The following is an 18,015-nucleotide window of genomic DNA, read 5'->3' on the forward strand; positions in this document are numbered from 1 at the left end:
CAAATGCACCTTAAGACCAAAAATTTTTTATCTGGCTACCAACCCAACTAACACCCCATTCACGACCTAACAAACAAGGAAAAGAAAAAGGGAGCAAGAAGGGAATAGGCTTTTTTCAGTGCATACATAGTTCTAGATGACAAAACATGAGCTTTTTACACATATCCAATAGATATGGTTTACTTACAAAATTCATTAAGTAAACACAAATAAGTAGATCCCACCACAAGATATCATTCATCCTGTTAAAGAACCATCTTACAGAGTTTGCAATTAACTTCATTAGGCTAAATTAAATTAGAAGTTTCACACTCTTTTTGCCCTACGGACATATGGGATTTACACAGGAAACTTATAGAAATTGTTCTGAGGTTTCTTGAACGTTTTCAATTAAGAATAACATGGGAAAGGAAATAGGCAGAATCAACTTACGGTGTAGATATTTCTTTCTGTTGCAGAAGTAAAACATGCCTTTGCCAGGTCGTAACAGCATACTGACAACTCATGATTTGCAACTTTGTCAGAATAAACAAAATAATTACCAAACTATATTGTTAAAATTTAGAGAGAAGCTAGACCTTTGCAAGTAATAAGCGAGGGCTGGGAGACTTTAGTTGGTTGTCCAAGAAAGGCATGATCAAGGTAGAACCAAAAGCTTGTTAACTATATCCAACCCTTCCATAGGATTCAACGGCGTCACATGTGAAGACACACCCCCTCCCTAGTGTTGTTTAACAATGCAAAAAGGACTAGATGAAAATTGAAGATGATTAAAGTGAATAAAATATACATCTATCAATGAAAGCATACCCTGACCATCAAGCTCCCCCAGAACATAAAAGCATAGTAAGCAAAGAAGCGCTAGTAGTAAAGGGTGTTCAACAGCAACTGAGCCATGGCGGGAGTGCTCATTTGTTTATTGTGCTGTTGCTGATATATCTACATTTGAGGAAAAAAGCATTAAAACATCAGTTATAGCACAATAGATCACTCTCACTTGCAGAAGGAAAATTTTGGTTATAATGAGTCATTGAAGCATAGTATATTGTGATCATATATACAGATTTTCCAATGATTAAAACAGAACCCTCTTTTCAAAAAAATTTTTTAATCCTAGGAAAACTAAAAATCTGACCTCTAAATACATCTTGAAAGACCCAAAATATTTACCTTCCATGTTGGAGCAAGATCCAAGAGTTCTTTTCCTGAAGATATCATCCCATGGAAACTAAGTTATGGAATTGCCAACCCAAAATCAAGACAAACCTGTAATTGTAGATTCCCTTCCGTAAAAGGACTCACAAAGCAAAGAAACAAGCCAGAACAGGTCTTACCTGAGGATACACAGAGCTAGAGCTAGATATGATGCTTTCTTTGTAAAACGATAAGATGCATGTAAAAGCATGAGCCGAGACTTGCTAAATCATTTGTTTTCAAGAATGTTGTGGAGATGTAGGGGAGTAGATAGTCTGAAATCAAGATCATTATCCCCAAAACTAATATCAATAATAATGTAGAATTAGAGTTTCAAAGATAAATGGTTCGAATAAATAGAGAAACCAGATTGCATCCCAGTCTGCCTTAGGAATTCTATTGTGATACTCAATCATTCTGCTCTAAATCAACCCATAACATAAATCAAGTATGGGTAAAATGGTAGACTTCACCATAGCAATGAGAAAAGAATCTAGTCATAGGCCAAAAGTCCTAGAGGCAAGAAAAATAGCATAAATCAACCCAGAAAAATTCCAATCGGAATTTAGACTTCACCAATCAGCTAAAGAAATTAAATGACACATTTTGGATCAACACATAAAAGATACTTCAGAAGTCTTTCCCTCAAAAAAACTAAAAGAACAACCACAATTATATTTCTTACTAAATTGCTGGAAGATTCTACAAAAAGAAAAGCTTAATCAAATAAGGAAATGCCAAATATATCATGATAAGCCATGCATTATGGTAAACTCTTTCCCATTCACATTCAGTAGAAAAAAATGCATGCAAAAGTCAATAGAGGGGCACAAAGATTAAACTGGTAAAACTCACCATGATCAATATCAACTCCAAGGACACTGCAGCAAGAAAACTTCTTTGCTGCCAATATGGATAAACAAACACATTCGAGCCACCAGTATTGCACCATCCCAATACTCTAGCTTCTTCGTGTGCAAGAGGAGAACCATTGCTCCTCCTATTGATTCTCCTAGTAATATGCTCATCTTCTTCCTATTTTCTTTCCTGAAAATCAAAGCACCCAGAAACTCAACCAACCACTCATTTTAAGTCCTTTATAGTCTTTAAAAATAAAAACAAGAAAAGTAGGAAATTAACTATAGAATCCTTCTCTGATAAAGAGGAAATAGCGGATTTATTTCAATTTTTACAGCAGATATTGGTGAATGATCAAAGCAGTCATTAACAAAACCAATGACCTTCCATTGCAAGACGATTCCAGGATCTATTATAGCCATGAGAAAATCATAACGTTAACATTTCTATTCTACTAAGACGCGTACAAAACAAAAAGGCTACTGGAAAAACGAAATAAAAACCCAAGGGAAAACAGCAACGAAATCCACAGAAAAAAAAAAGATCATATCAAGGGAAAATAAGCTTAGGGATACTACTCCGCAGAGATCTTTATAATTAATGGCAGGATTACTCCCTTACAACTTATTTTCAAAAAAAAAAAAAGAAATTGCTGACATATATAAGCAAAGAACACTGAGCAGCAAGAATAAGGGCGAGATACAGCATTGAAATAGCATCAAAAGCAGGACAAGGATTAAAGCAAACACCATGGCCAACAACAAATTGCAGTGTAAAATGGGGAAAAAAATCATATGAAGCAAATATGCAGAGGAACCACGATTACGATTAAAACGCACCAATAAAAGAAGCTCGCAATCAAGCTGGCCAAAGAAGGCGGCGAGAGGAAGGAGCTCAAAAAGGGGAACGGGTTCAAGGGCACAATGAATCTGAGAAAATGGAAATGAGAAACCAGATGAGAAAACCCTAGGAAAAAAGGGCACAACCAACCCGTGTTGGAATTCGGATGACATCGGAAGACACAGCCATGATAAAGCATGCCAATTGCCATTCTTGAGAAAGCTCGCCTGTCAGCTCCGAACAATGCAGCTATGAGACCCGGAAATGGAAAAGAACTGGCAGTGCAATTAATTCCAAGGAAAAATACCGATTTTCGTCCTCAAACTTTGGACACAAGACACATTTCGTCCCTCATCTTTCGAGCATGACACATCTAGTGTCTGAATTAAGAATTTTAGACCAAATGTCATCCTCAAACGGCAATTTACTCACCATTTAACGAAACCGGTCACGTGAGATTCACATACCGTTAAGTGAAAGCTTCTGTCCGAAAGAACCCAGGTGGAAAAGGACGTTGTCTCCACTTTCCTTGTTCAAAACCGAATCTGAACTCACACTCTCTCTACAAGTTCACTTTCCCCTTTCGCTTGCCTTTCACTTTCCCTTTTCCTTTCACTTCAACGACTTCCTCTGCAAATTTCCAAGCCTAAGCTCAAGCTCCATCTGAAAATTTCGCCGAGAGCAAATCCCCTCTTCCAAATCAAATTCTGCCAAGAAATAAAGTAGAAACTTGCATAAGGCAACCCCCAGCATTGTGGCTGTATTTCCCTAAAATGAGATCCAGAAATCTTGAGTCGTCATCGTCATCGTCATCATCATTAAACAGCAACGCCCAGCTGTGTGGTTGTGGATTGCGGCCAAAAATGGCAACATATTGGCGGGCTGATAATCCAGGGAGACGATTTTACGGTTGCTCAAGATGGCCAGTAAGAAATTTTTTAGTTTTGTTACTATTTCAACTCAAATTGAATTGTGACTGTGCTTTGCTGATGTTTATTAATGGGATTATATTTGTAGAGACCTGACAGGTGCAAATATTTTGAATGGCATGATGAACCAATTTGTACAAGAGGAAGGACTATTATACCGAGTTTGCTGAGAAGGGTGAATCGGATGGAAGAAACAATTGCAAAAAGCCGTAGAAGGGAAAAAATTTTGATTGTGGTCATCATACTGTTGGCTATGCTGCTGATTATATCTGTCACTATAAAAAGGACTGGACATGCAATGGAGCGAAAATTAGTGCTAAGCTTGGAGTGAGCTATTCCATTGAAGCTGTTAAATCTAGTTCATTTCCATGTTTGTACAATTTTGATTGGATTAGCAGCAGTAGTAGTAGTATTGACTGGTTGTTGCAAATGGTGGCATGTTTTAACTTACCTTACCGAGTGAGAATATAGGATTAGGTCTTGATTCTTTGTATCCTTCTTGTTTATGTGGAATGTTGAGCTTCTATATACCTCTTTTGTTTATGTAGCATTAATTTGGTAATTTGGTTGTTCTTTTTCTTGTTTAGACTACAAATAATCTGTCAATAAGATTGGTTTGAAGATAAAGAAATGTACCAATCACTTGAATATGGACAAGACAAATTTTTACACCAGACAATTTCCATTAATAAAGTACCAAAACCATGTGTTCACATCGTAGCACTAATTCTGAGGACAACAAACAAAAAAGTGACCACACCAAAATATGATGTCTGCTTCAAAAAAGGACCATTCCTATTGTCAACCTCAGTCCATAATCTACATCAAAACAAAAAAAAAAAACAATCTAAGGCTCTACTATCAATATTTATAGTGCTTTGTTTTTCCCTTTCATTCTTGAAGAACCAACAACTCGTTTGGTAGCAGCAGCAGCAGCAACTTCCCTGTGGACAGATTTGGTCTTGACAGGTATCTGTACATGCTCTTTCTTTTTGTTCCATGTACTGGTTGACTGTATTTAACTTGAGCTCTTTTTAGACCAAAAACTTCATACAAATCATGAGAAGTTAGGGCTGAACTTGTAACAGCAACATCTTCTAAATGGTTAGTCTCCTGAGAGGTTAAATGTATTAAAGAACATGTATTAAATTTCTTTTAATCAGGATAAATGACATAAAAGACCTTCTTTACATATGGAAAACAACTAGATATAAATAAATTACAAAGAAAAAATCTGTATTGGCACCACCAGAAATGGTATGTGGATAACAAATAAGTGACTAGATCATATAGAAAGGACTTAAGACTCTAAAAGGAAACCCCTCAATGAAGGCAGATGCAATGAACAGAAATTACTCCAATATATAATGAACATCAACAGAAATTACTCCAATATATAATGAACGGTTGGCCATGTGTGGACAAAAACAAATTCCCTGTTACTTTTCACTAGATAGTGCCTGCCTCAACATCAACTTTGCTATGATAAACTTTGCTGCTGTGGTGAGCATGTACAGCACTCACAGTTGAAGTTGCAAGTTTTGTTACATCATGCATTGATCCATCTTGAACTCTACTTTCTGCATGTGGACATTTCTGCAAAGTAAGAAAAACAACTCAAGTAATTTAATTTTTATAGATTATTGAATAGAAGGAGATAAAATGAAACTTTAACATCAAAACAATTGTATACAAGACTTACTGCTAGCTTGGCAGACTTATTATTTGGATTCTTGTCGAATATTTGGGGAGTACATGTAACCAGAATCTCAGTGCAATTAACTTCATCGTAGTCTCCATTGTCAACTTCATCAGATCTTGTATTGTAGGCAGCTTCTTTGCTCTTTATACTAGATCCTGAGGCATTGTTTTCATCCTTTTTAAGCTTACAAGATCTCACATTGTGGCCTTGTTGCAGACAGTATTTGCACCTTATTACCTGCCCTACTCTACTCATTTTCTTGGCCTTTTTTCCTTTGCTTGCTGTTCCTCATCAGCAGTCCTTCTCCTTTGTTTTTTTTATCTTCTAGCTGTTTTACCATATAAAGGGGGTTTTGGACCATCAACATGAGTCTTCTCCCAATTTCCTTCCCCATTCATTAGACAAATAGCTCCTTCATAGCTCTTTAGGTATGTCTCAACTGTATACCAGCTAGATACATATAACATGGGATCTTTTTAGCTAACCAAAGTGCAGCAATTGCATGAGGACAAGGAATTCCTGTCCGCTCCCATCTCCTACATGAACAAGTTTGCTCTTTAATGTTCACAGTATAATGATCACCATATGGACAAGAAACTTCATACAAATCATCATTTGACTTGAAAGGAAAACATTGTGTTGCCTTATCCATTCTCTTTTGTACCCTCTCAATGATTCTAGGACAATACATATACTCTTTTCATTTTTGTCTTGCAATGTCTCTATTCTGCTGCATTTGTTGCATCATATACAACCTTAATAATTCCATCATTTCAATGATTGGCTTCTCTCTAGCATCCAAAATCTTGCCGTTGAAACATTTACAAATATTATTCAATAGCATATCACATTTCGAATGGGTGCTAAAGTAAGCTCTACTCCATTGAGATGGTGGTTTATCATCAAACCACTTGGCAGCATCCAAGTCAATTGTTGCCATTTCTTCCATTTTCCTAACAAATTCTGCTGGTGTAGTTGCCTTTGCAGCAGCCCACAACGTTCTCTTTAAAGCTTCCCCTTTGAACCCAGCAGTAGAAAAGTTGCTGTGTAAGTGCTTTACACAAACCCTATGAGCTGCATTTGGAAAAACATGAATACAAGCCTGAACTAGTCCCTTTTGCTTGTCACTCATGATTGTCCATTCATAATATCTTTCAGTTTTCAAATCTTCTTTGAGTAATTTGAAGAACCATGTCCAGGATTCCTTGTTTTCACCCTCAACTACAGCATATGCAATAGGAAAAATGCCATTATTACCATCTAGTCCAACAGCAATCAATAGAACAGCCCCTGCTATTCCTTTCAAAAATGTGCCATCTACCCCAGTCAAAGTCCTACACCCAACCAAATATCATTGTTTCACTCCATGAAAACACATGTAAAGTCTTTGGAATCTTTGTTGCCCTTTTGAAGTGCCATCCATAGTCTTTAATATGATAGAACTACCAGGATTAGATTTCTGAATTTCATGCATGTACGCTCGTAACTTGTTGTATTGGTCACTTTCATTACCATGAATAATGTTCAAAGCCTTTTTTCTAGCCCTATATGTTTGTTTTTTTGTGAAGGGGCATTTGTTTTCCTTCATCACCGTTTTTCTAAAATGCTCCACATCTACCTTAGGATTAGATGTAAACTCCTCACAATACTTTCTACCAACCCAACCAGAATTTACAAGTGGATTTTGATATGTAAAGCCACATTTGTGAATGTCCTCAAATGTCCTAATTTGCACACTTCCTTCTCCACCAAATTTTCTAGCATAAATATGCCAATTGCAGCCTTTACTTCTACATTTTGCCCTCAATCTAACCAAATCCTGCTTCACAAATTTACAAGGCCTCCCCTGTCTTACACTGTAGTTTGTAATAGCTAACTTGCACTCTTTGATGGTACTAAAAAACATCTTTAATTTCAATTTTGGATTATCCATGTCCTTGGGATTGAACATAACACACCTATTACTACCATTTTCATCATCAGACCCATGCAAACTCTCAAAATCTAATTCAGAGTCAGGGGCTACATCATTATCTTCACACTGAACCAAATTAGCTTCAACCTGTCCTTGTTTTGCCAAATTAGTTTTCAATTCCTTATAGTGTGAGACACCAAACCATTCAGCATTTGTATCTATGTTATCATTGAAATCAGCATCATCTTCTTCACTTTGATTATAATCAGAATCTACTGCTGAGAAGAAAGACTCATTGGCTGAATCAGAGTCACTGTTATCATTTCCTCTCTCTTCATGATCATGTTTACCATCTTTACCACTAGCAGGACCTTCTTCATTCTTATCAACCTTATAAGCATCATTGCCAAGTCGGTGAACCAAAATTTCATGAAATGAGATTTCAAGGTACAAGATAACTTCTTATCAACCTTATAAGCATCATTGCCAAGTCGGTGAACCAAAATTTCATGAAATGAGATTTCAAGGTACAAGATAACTTCCCTAATTGAACCAGCAGTCCTTAGAATATATCCATGCAATTCTCTACTATTGTCTATCCTTTTAAAGCTATTATTCTCCAAACCATAGTACAATTTGTGACCAAACACACCAGCATCCTCAGTCAATCTATCCATTTCAAAAATACTCAAGCCTATACTCTCAACATAATCAAGGACACATACATCTCCACCCTTATAATGCGGTTGGGGAGTGTAAAATATCAACCCTCCACAGTGACATTTTAGTGTAATCAGTGAGCTACCTTTTTCTGATAGTTAAAAAAAAGAATATATCAACTACTGAATAAGCAACCAAACCATTACTTTTATATTTTAACAATATTGGATAAACTTATTATTATAAGCTTAACAATAATTTGAAGACGGCAAAGTGCAATAATTTAGGGACCATAGATTTATAATTCAAACACATATGTTCTAACCATTACAAAAATTAATCTTTTCAAACAATGTCGACTAAACATTAATAAGATTTACACCTGTAAAATAGACATCAAGGACCCTATGTATCATATTAAAAAAAAAAGTTCAAACTTTGTAGCTGGACCTAGCATTAACAATAATGTATCACAATGAACCAGCTTTGAAGCTACTGGGCAAAGGAGAACCGTACTCGAGTATCACTTCATTTGGAATAAACACTGGATCCATGAGATTTGTTTTTACTTTCGGCCGCCTTCTTTCTTCAATGAAATGCTCCTCGAGTACTGGTGTAGAGCGTGTTTGTGGGTAAACAGGGTAATTCCATTTCATTAAGAATAATGTTTTATACCAATCATATAGCCCTTTTATGTAAAGCTGATATGATATGAATATGAGCTCAACTTTTCCTACTAAGATTGCTTAAAAGGTTATGTGACAAGCTGCTGCTAGTATTTTTAGCTAAAAAAAACAATAAAAATATATCACAAACACACATGTGAAGGACCACATCTACATAGCTTGCCACTAAAAGGTCAACATTTTCATTATTAATACTTTAATCAACAAATTATTAAACCCTGGACAACTTACCATAATTTGGTGGGGCACAATCGTTCAACTCCTTCTTTCTCACCAACATATTTTTCCGCTTTGCTACTTAGTGGATGCCAGCAGGTCAGCTTCTTCTTCTTCGATCTTCAATAATTTTTTGGAATGTGCTTTTGAAAGTGTAAAAATTGAAAGGCAAAGGAAAGGGGAAAAGGGTTTTACACAAATATAAGCGAGCTTGTAGAGAGAGAGAGTTCAGATTTGGAAAGGAAAAGGGAAAGTGGAGACAACATCCTTTTCCACCTGGGTTCTTTCGGACAGAAACTTTCACTTAACGGTACGTGAATCTCACATGAACGGTTTCGTTAAATGGTGGGTAAATTGCCGTTTGAGAATGACATTTGGTCTAAAATTCTTAATTCAGATACCAGATGTGTCATGTCCGAAAGATGAGGGACGAAATGTGTCTTGTGTCCAAAATTTGGGGATGAAAACCGGTATTTTTCCTTAATTCCAAAGCAGAAAACCCATGGGCGATCCAATTACCCGATCCATTCGAATGGAGCAGCCGGGGAAGTGGAACATTACATAACTCACGCGAGCGGCACATTACGACGACGAAACCTCTTGGCACGTTGTATATTCTGTTGATAATATTTATTAGTAAAAACTAGGAGGCATAAAACGCGCTGCGCGCGTTGGGATAAACAGAAAATATGCCCACTTAGACATATGGATTCATGGAACAAAAATGTTTGTCAGTTAATAATTGTGTACACAGCTAAATATAAATATACATGAATAAGTAGAAGGCAAAATTTAGAGTCTATTTGACCCATCTTCACCCACATAGAGTCTATTTGACCTGAATCCTGATACATGATTCATATCAAAATTTACACCAAATTTCCCTTCATTCATATAGCAGTTGTATCCATGAAATCCTCTTTGCAACCGGGAGAAGAACAAAGAGGCCTGTTTCTTTGACGTTGACATGAAAATGAAGTCATCAATTAACCTTAAAAGCAGATATTTGCAGTGGTACATGACAGCTTTGTTCTCATGGTGGATTGCTGCAGATGAAGCATCACGTGTATCTTGGTTGCCAAATGAATGTGTGGGAAGCTCCAGAAACTTTCTCCAGATTTGTATCCAAAAACTTGTTCCTACTTTTTAACATCTCTTATGACAAATGCAAAAGAAATCAAACAAAACACCAGAAAAGACAAAACATCAAAAAGCAGCAAACAATCACAGCCAGATATTTAGTATCAGGGAAAGAACAAAGCATACAAGGAAAAAAAGATAAAAAAAATTAGCATTAAGACCATTGCATAGCTCAAAAGCATTAGTAAAGCAAGTATCCAAGAAACACATAAAGGAATAGGGGGGAAAGGCAATTCTCTAAGATTCCAACTCCATAAAAAGAATACCAACCATGGAACAAGTGAAAAATGTAGGTAAAGCAGAGCAACAAACAACTGCAACCTTGAATTTCGGGCCATGGTACAAGTTAAGAACTCAAGAGGGCTAACAAGAGTCAGTCAAGCCAATTTAGCCTACATACCACTTTAGAACGTTGATGGCTTCTATTGAACCCAACATGTCAACTACCCCATCATATTTCCCAGAATATGGTATTGCATCAGTATGAGAACTCGTTGAATCTGAAACTGGAGCAAGCTCAGTTTCGGAACCAGTCCTACAAAAAAACCAAATGACGATTTGGGTTAAGTACATGTATAACAAGCAGAAGAGAATGAACAATGGATTATTACAAAAGAATTTTTCAATCAGATTAAATTTTTCCTACATTAACATCCAACGTCATTCTGCGAAATTGAGAATAATTCTTCTTAAACCACCACCTCATCCTATAAATATGAAGTTTGAGTTGATGATGCTTAAAGTTCAAACTTTGGAACTTAACATCAACAATGTAATTTCAATTATACAACTTTTGAAGGGATTTCATCTTTTATTGCTTGAAATATTCTCAGTGCCAATTATTCTTTCTTATGGACCATAATTCACCAAATATCTCTCAGATAATCTTTTTAAATAGTTCATGGTTCAAAAGTATTCAATCACTTTTCGAATTTTCAGTACCTTCTCTTTAAAAAAAATTGCACAAAGAAAACAAATGGAAACAAATGTTTCTTTCAATGTTAAAAATGGCAAAATTATGCATCACTTCCAGAGAATTAGACCTCTTAAATATCCTCAAGGCCATTTATGGAGTGGCCATTTATGACGAAACATATTCAGAACCTTATTTATGGAGTGGCCAAGAATTTTCATCAAATCCCTGAGAAAGCACTTTCTGTAGCTAAACCCTAATAGATTAACAATAATAGGAAAAAAATAATAAATCATCTAAAAGTATAGAACAAAAAAGAAAATACTCAAACTAATATAACGAATAGAATACAGGGAAAACAAAAAGCAAAAAGTTAAAAAAGACATTATTACTTTCAATTGCCAATGAAATTATCATAGGTAAAGGTATTGTTGTTCTAAACAGCAACAGTGATCTCCCTTAGCCCTTCAATCAAGGAGAAGACGAATTTCTCTTGAAAAGTAGGGTTTTTTCCACCGTCTACATGAGTAATTAAGTACAGTAGAATAGAATAGTTAGGCAACAAAATGGAGGGTTTTCTTACAAGCTCGAATATTAGTAGTAATTGAAAAAACAATCAAACAGAGTTAAAGAGGAAATAATATGAATTACATGAGTAATTAAGTACAGTAGAATAGAATAGTTAGGCAACAAAATGGAGGGTTTTCTTACAAGCTCGAATATTAGTAGTAATTGAAAAAACAATCAAACAGAGTTAAAAAGAGGAAATAATATGAATTACATACCTATGTGGGTACGGGTACGGAATTTAGTGTTGGCGTATTCCAGGCAAATGTAAGGATTTTGTCTTGAAATCCACTCCGTATCCTTCAATTTGTTGCGGTCTACAACTACAAAGGTGCATTCTAGATTCCCAAAAGAATTCGTCAGAAATACCAACAATGTTCAAAAGAGAACAGGAACAACAAAGTCATAATTTGTCTCATAAAACCTGATGTTCTCTATGTTGACAGAAAGATAGAAGCAAAATTAGATAAATAAGATTAACGAACTACATAAGTTTCCAATTTTTAAGGAAAATTGTAGAGGGACAAAACTTCTTTCTTCTTGAAACTAAATCACAAAGATACTTACAGAACGAAAAGCTTCAAAGTTAAATAAAGAAAAGCAAAACCCACAAAAATACAAAAAACAGAACATAAAAGATGTTTGCTCCAAGGAATGAAACTTCAAGCATCATTTGCACTTGGTATGAAAAATTATTATTCTAATCTTTACAAATTGTAGCCTCACATATGATCTGATGCAAAACTCATTCTTTCCAAAATTAACTCATGATCTAAATGCAAAACTTGTTACTCTAAATATGATCTGAATGCAAAACTTACAAATTGTACAGTACAACAGCATTAGTAATGTAACCACAAACTGATTAGTAAAAGGCATAACAGAAGGGAAAAGAATTTCCAACAACACTGACGAAAAAGCATCACAAGCCTGATAACAACTCAAAAAAAATGAGCAAACACAACACAAGAAAAAGGTACAGTAGCTGCAACACAAAAAAAAAACTGTTAATGGAAAACAACCACCAAAGAAATCACAAACCAGTTTCCTAAAAGCAATGAAAAAAATGCTTGCACAACAAAATACAACAACCATTAGCATCAAACAAGTTTTTACAAGGGAGGAGAAAAACATGAATACAGAGCAAATTTAAGGTAGGAAGACAAAATATGTATTCCAGCAGGAAATCCAAGTCATGGGTATTTTTTTTTTTTTTTGCCTTTTTTAGGGTGGAATCCTAGAACTCAAAAATAACCCAAATAGCACATGAAACAAGCAAAAAAAAGCTTAAAAGAAAGGAAAACAAAAAAATTCTAGGAGGGAAAAAATGCCATAATAGGAAGGATTTTACTGGGTAAAAATCCAAAAAAAAAATTCTAAGGGGTAAAAATCAATACAAACAGCCATGAAACAAGCACAAAGAACAGCTGAGAAGTGCAAAAAACAGCAACACCACAATATCTCAAACATGGAAGGAAAATAAACAAAAATAGAGAGAAAATAACAAAATAATGAAGACAGTACCTTAATGGATAGAAGATGCTTCAGTGCTTGTAGCTCTTTCTCCGACGAAAATAATAGTGCATAAATTGAAAGCTCCACAGATCTACACTCTAGTTGCATTCTAGATAAAACAAGACAAAACATCAATGTAACCAAAGTTTTAATAGAAAAGAGAGAAAAAAAAATCACCAATGAAGGGAAAGTAGCGGAAAAACCAAGGTACTACCTGAAACAATAGAGAGGAAGCGGCGGTTGATGCTTCACTTCTAGTTCTATCTGAGACTGAAAAATAAAAGTCAAGAAATCAAAAGTAATCCACATTAGTTCTCCAGTTGCAACCAGAAAAACAAGACAAAAAACAGCAGTCTCCGAGCCAAGGAACAGGAAAAAAAAGATTAGTGGAAAAGACCACCGTGGAGTTACATACTTTGTGTATGGCCAACTATGGTAGCCGCGATTTCGTTTACCAGGTTTGAAGCTACAAATAATTTTTGAAAAGAAATATGCAGCTCTCATGGTATCAGCCGATTAATCGGGCAAAATATTTAAAGAAAAAAGAAAAACAATAAAAAGGTGAAAATAATATTTATGAATGAAATCAAAGAATGAGAAGGAAAGAAGGAAGAGAGATAATAAAGATTTTGAGAGCAAGAGGCAGAGTGAAAAATCTGACCAAGGAGCGGCGGAGAGAAGAAAGAGGAGAATGGAGGAGAAAACAGCTTAAATCCATCTACAATAGGAGAAAAGAAAGAAGAGAGGAAGACGAGATAGAAAAGAAGAAAAGACAAATGCAAAAGAAATAGGGGTGCAAACGAGCCGAGTTCGAGTCGAACTTTGGCTAATCGAGCCGAGCTCGAATTAATTTTATGAAACTCGAACTCGAGTTCGAACTTGACGAGCTCAAAATATCAAGCTCGAGCTCAAGCTCAACTCAAATTCAAGTCGAGCTCGAGTTTAAAAAATAAAAAAAAAATAATTATTATTATTTTATTTTTAAAAAATAAAACAATAATTATTTATTTTTAAAAATGAATAAAATAATAATATTTTAACAAATAATAAAATATTAGGGATATATATGTAATTTTACTATTAAAATAAAAAATAAAAAATAAATATATAATTGAGCTCGCGAGTTTAATATTTTTGAACTCGAACTCGAGCTCGAGAAACACCCCTAAGGAGAAAGGAGAAGAGAAAACAAAGTAGAGGAGACGGAGCTTCTGAGAATGAGCTGAAGCGAAGAGAGAAGGGGAGAAGAGAAAGCGGCAGCAACAGAGGAAATTTAAGAAAACCCTAGAGAGGAAGTATATGCAGACGTCTGGCGCATCGCGCGGAAAAAAAAAAGGCTGGTGACTCACATGTGCTGCACGTGAGAGGACGACGAAAACCATTCCAGGTCATGAGAGCTCTTCGGCTCTTATCAACATAAGTAGATAAGTAGATAAAGTGCCAACACCCTTCAGCCAGGAGTTTCGTCGTCCCCTCATGTGCCGCGCATGTGGATTGGCAGCATTATGTTCTTCGCGCATTGCACGCCAGGTTATCATCTTCTCCTCTGCCAGCCTCCCATGTGCCTCCTGCTGCGTTGATAGACTTCTTTCTCTATCTGGCAGTATCACATGCCTCTTCTTCCCACTGTCTTCTCTCTCTCTCTTTCTTTTGGGCAATGTTGCTATGTTGCTTATCCGGCTGTTCTGAGCCTTGGTGCGAGAGCCTGTTGAGCTTACCGGTTCTCTTCTAACCACACAGGTATCAGTGAGCCTCGGTCTCTCGTGTTCTCTGGGTTGCAGTGGTCCAGGCATTTGGCTCTCCTCCTCTTCCTCCGTTGTGAGTTTTCTTCTTCTTCCTTTTCTTCCTTTCCGGTGAGGTACAATTTTTGCCATTAGCTTTCTGCGTGAATCTTTAGCCTGGAAGTGATGTTTTTGTTCTTTACTCCCCTTCTCCTGCCACGCAAGGACCATCGAACCTCTGTCCCTAGCGTTCCCTGGGTCTCAGTCGTCCAGATCAGCTGCGGTGCGTTCGATTCTCTTCCTTCTCCTCCGTTGTACGTTTCCTTGTTCTTCCTTTACGTTGAGGTGCGGTCTTCGTTGTTAGCTTCCCTTGTAAGTTTTTTTTTTTTCCTTTATTTCCCTTTTCAAGCGGCTCCTATTTTGCTCTCGGGAAAGGTTCGATCTTGCCATCCGTTTGGATCGTGCTTCGTTGTGGCTCTCTCTGCATTTTTTAGCCTAGAGTTGCTATTTTCCCTCAAATCAGAGGCGTCTGTTCTCCGTCACAAGCTCACCGAGAAGGATGCCATCATCGCCGACCTTCAGTCCTAGCTTTAGTCCCTCGATGCCTCCCTTTCCGACGCTTCCGAAAAACTCACCCTCGCTAACCAAGAAAAGGTCCGATTCTTATAACCAACCCGACCCACTTGAACCGTTTTACTTCTCCAATTACTACTTATAAGTTAGAGCTAAAGTTTTCTTCTTCTTCTTCTTCATCGTTTTAATTAATTGAACAGGGGAAATTGTTGAAGGAGAATGAGACGCTATCGAACACTGTGAAAAAGCTTAACCGTGATGTTGCTAAGGCAAGTGGCAGTATATAATGGTAAATTTTAGTTTCCCCCCCCCTTTGGGGTAAGCTTATTGCGTGGTAAAATTTTGTGGGGATTGATTACTTTTACTTGATTTTAGTTTATGTAGTTCTTTTCTACAGCTAAAGTTTGTCATTTTAATTTTAATTTGGTCATATGGAATGTATACTATTATTATTTTTGGGTCTGAATTTACAGTTTTCAGCTGCTCTTGACTTATGATTTTGATTTTGTTCCTTTATTATGCTCACATTATTACAATTCGATTACTAATACGTGACCTTAATGAAAAAGAATATAAAACAATGTTAGCAATGTGATTAATTACAAGAGGTTAGGAGTTTGTGGGTCGAAACCGAGATAATTTTGTTATTTACGAACTTAATGGAAGAGAAGATTTTCATATGACTGCTTGTAGAGTCGGTAGATCCATTGAGCTAATAAATCACGCCATTTTTTTTTGGGTTGCAAATGATTACCCAAAATTTATCATTATTTAAAAGAGAAATATAGTTCAAAATAAAAAAGGTAAAAGATCCTAGGAGCGGGTATTCCCACTTCATATCAAATTAAAATTGGCCTTGATTCTAATCTAGAACGTTGTTAATTAATCTGCTGTTTCGCTTGTGTTATTGGAAATCTCTATGGCTTTGGCGTCCAAAAAAATGGGACTCTTATTATCTTTTAAAGGCTTTTCTGTGTCTTTGTCTCCCTTGTTCGCATCTGCTGTTTGATGCTCTGGACTCTTGCGCGTCTGTAACGCTTAGGCTGCATTTGTGCTGTTTTAGGGCTTAGCATTTGATGCAGAGTTTGGTGTTGTAATGTTCACATGGTAGGCTGCTTTTCTAAAATACATTTTTCTTGACGCTTAATTTTTTTTTTAATTTTTTTCAATACAATATAGCCGTCATCTTGCAGTATCTTATTCTTTGTTACAATATCTTTACTTTGCTATGTGATTTTTTCGATAAGCGCGGGTATCATTATGCATAGGTTATTATATATTTGGAGATACTCAGACAACATATATCTACTTAATCTTCTTATTACAATCAAAGTGGATGGTTGCACGATTAGTAATTAGTATGTTACTATATTGAGTGAAAATTTTGAGCTTTTCCATGTATGTGGTTTATCATATCCTTGAGCTTTCTTCCATACAGGAATTGCTTTGCGTATCATCTACTTGTCTGTGGCTGATGAGGCTGTCAGTTTGATAATCAACTTGTATTGATTCTTTTCTTTCTTGCAGGTCATAAATTTTGAGATGCCTCAAAGTGCTGCGGGATATGTACATCGAATTGGCCATACTGGAAGAGCGTATAACACTGGTGCATCTGTCTCTCTGGTAATTTTCTAAAGACTAAATTGGAATTACTTTTGTAATTGAATTTATACCCTGACTTCCAGATTGAATTTGGTTGATCTTCATTTTTTTGCAAGCAGAACTGATGAACAGTAGGATTGCTTGAATATTGACTAGAATCTTTGGTAAATCATTGGCTCATATATATCCATGTTGTAGAAGTTCTGTCATCCTTCGCAATCATGGTTTTGGTTTTCAGTTTTTTCTTTGTGTTTATTGCATACTGAAATAAGCCTTTTGTTTTTTTATATCGAATATTGGATTGTGCTATAGGTTTTGCCCCTATTTTTTGCTGTTCTTTTTTATATCAGAATTCCTAATATATGTTAGCACATGAATAATGTCTCCCCTAATATGATTAAATTGATTATGGTAATGCATTTGAAATTATTGTGATCATTTTCTTATATGTTTCTTATCTCCCTCTTGCTTGATCTTGAGTAGGTGTCCCCTGAGGAGAATGACATGTTTAAAGATATTAAACCCATCATCGGTGAAAGTGATAACATGGACTCCAATTTTATAGCTCCATTTCCATTGCTCACTAAGAATGCTGTGGAGGGCTTGAGATATAGAGTTGAGGTAAATATTGCCTTCCTTTATTGCATAGTAAGTTGTAACTTTTTGAACTTATTATGCGTTAAGCATCTCTTTATGCTTACGTTGCTTCTGTGGTTCTTAAAAAAACCCTATGGCGTCTACCTCGAGATATTGAAGTTGTTTTGTGCTGTGTTGCTGTTTTGCTCTGTGCCTTTTAGTCTAGAGTTGCTATGTTGCTATTTATATGTACCGCTTCAGTTAGAGCTTTGTTATGTATTATTTTTTTGTTTTGACTCTAAAAATTATATATTAATTGCCTTTTGTAGTTAAGCCACATCACCTAATTGCCTTATCTGTTGCCAGCATAAAAATTTTTTTAAAACCGAATTTGAATGCTTACTGTTG

Source organism: Coffea arabica, chromosome 10c (assembly GCF_036785885.1).
Source record: "Coffea arabica cultivar ET-39 chromosome 10c, Coffea Arabica ET-39 HiFi, whole genome shotgun sequence".
Taxonomy (NCBI): Eukaryota; Viridiplantae; Streptophyta; class Magnoliopsida; order Gentianales; family Rubiaceae; genus Coffea; species Coffea arabica.